Below are 2,212 nucleotides of genomic sequence, written 5' to 3'. Positions count from 1 at the left end.
CGCGCCACCATGCCCAGCTAATTTTTTGTATTTTTAGTAGAGACGGGGTTTCACCATGTTGACCAGGATGGTCTCGATCTCTTGACCTCATGATCCACCCGCCTTGGCCTCCCAAAGTGCTGGGATTACAGGCTTGAGCCACCACGCCCGGCCACATATTTTTTCTTAAAAAGAGAAATGGAACTGTGGCCTGGGATTTTTATTTTTTTATTTTATTTTATTTTATTTGAGATGGAGTCTGACTGCTGTTGCACAGGCTGGAATGCACTGGCATGATCTCTGCCCACTGCAACCTCCACCTCCCAGGTTCAAACGATTCTCCCTCCTTAGCCTCCCCAGTAGCTGGGACTACAGGCATGTGCCACTAAGCCTGGCTAATATTTGTATTTTTAGTAGAGATGGGGTTTCACCATATTGGCCAGGCTGGTCTCAAACTCCTGACCTCACGTGATCCACCCACCTCAGCCTCCCAAACTGCTAGGATTACAGGCGTGAGCCACCACACTGGACCCTGTGGCCTAGGATTTTTGTGTGGCAGATTGGTACACATCCTGGATGAGACTTTTTTCTGGTGACAAAGTTTCTTCTTGCCAAGGTTGGAGTGCAATGGTGCAATTTCCGCTCACCACAACCTCCACCTCCTGGTTCAAGCGATTCTCCTGCCACACAGCCTTTCCAGTAGCTGGGATTACAGGCATGCGTCACCACACCCGGCTAATTTTGCATTTTTAGTAGAGATGGGGTTTCACTATGTTAGTCAGGCTGGTCTCAAACTTCCAACCTCAGAGGATCCACCCTTCGATGACTCCCAAAGTGCTGGGATTACAGGCGTGAGACACTGCTCCCAGGCTTTATTTGTTTTTTGAGGTGGGGCTTCACTCTGTTGCCCAGACTGGAGTCCAGTGGCATAATCTTGATCCAGTGCAACTTTCGCCTTTCAGGTTCCAGTGATTTTTCTGCCTCAGCCTCCTATGTAGCTGGGATTACAGGCACCTAAATTGGAGGACCAAAGTTGGTATTTAAAAGGACTCAACTTTAATGATAAATATGGACTCCTGGAGTAGCTAGACAGCCAAAAGCCACTTGTTCATTCCAGTTTGTTTTTATTTTATTTTATTTTTTGAGATGGAATCTTGCTCCATCGCCCAGGCTGGAGTGCAATGGCCCAATTTTGGCTCACTGCCACCTCTGTCTCCCAGGTTCAAGCGATTCTCCTGCCTCAGCCTTCCAACTAGCTGGGATTAGAGGCATGCAGCACCACGCCCCACTAATTTTGTATTTTTAGTAGAGACGAGGTTTCTCCATGTTGGTCAGGCTGCTCTCCAACTCCTGACCTTGGGTGATCCACCTGTCTCAGCCTCCCAAAGGGCCGCTGTGCCCTGCCCATTTCTGAGTCCTTAAAGCTTCCATTATTAAAAGCTCTGCATTCCTTTACTCATCACAGAAGAAACACAATGATCTGGCCGGTCGAAGTGGCTCACGCCTGTAATCCCAGCACGTTGGGAGGCTGAGGCGGGTGGATTGCTTGAGGTCAGGAGTTCGAGACCAGCCTGGCCAACATGGTGAAACCCCATCTCTAAAAGAAAAAAAAAAGAAACAATGATCTAAATTAAATATAGATTAAGAGAGAGAGAGAGAGTGTGTGTGTGTGTGTGTGTGTTGACTATTCTAAATTACTAAAATAGATTAAAAAGACGAATTTTTTTGAGACAGAGTTTTGCTCTTGCTCTGTTGCTCAGGCTGGAGTGCAGTGGCACAATCTTGGCTCACTACAGCCTTTGCCTCCCAGATTCAAGTGATTGTCCTGCTTCAGCCTCCTGAGTAGCTGGGATTATAGGAACCTGACACACCACCACGCCCAGCTAATTCTTGTTTTTGTTTTTGTTTTTTGAGACAGAGTCTTGCTTTGTCACCAATGCTAGAGTGCAGTGGCTCGATCTCCACTCACTGCAACTTCCACCTTCCGGGTTCAAATGATTCTCCTGCCTCAGCCTCCTGAGTACCTGTGATTACAGGCACCTGCCACCACGACCAGCTAATATTTGTATTTTTTGTAGAGATGGAGTTTCACTGTCTTGGCCAGGGTGGTCCTGAACTCCTGACCTTATGATCCACTTGCGTTGGCCTCCCAAAAAGATGGAATTACGGGCATGAGCCACAACACCCGGCCTAATTCTTGTGTGTGTGTGTGTGTGTGTGTGTGTGTGTGTGT

Source organism: Cebus imitator, unplaced genomic scaffold (assembly GCF_001604975.1).
Source record: "Cebus imitator isolate Cc_AM_T3 unplaced genomic scaffold, Cebus_imitator-1.0 Scaffold38, whole genome shotgun sequence".
Taxonomy (NCBI): domain Eukaryota; kingdom Metazoa; phylum Chordata; class Mammalia; order Primates; family Cebidae; genus Cebus; species Cebus imitator.
The sequence above is the reverse complement of the archived record's forward strand: the minus strand, read 5'-3'. Positions refer to the sequence as shown.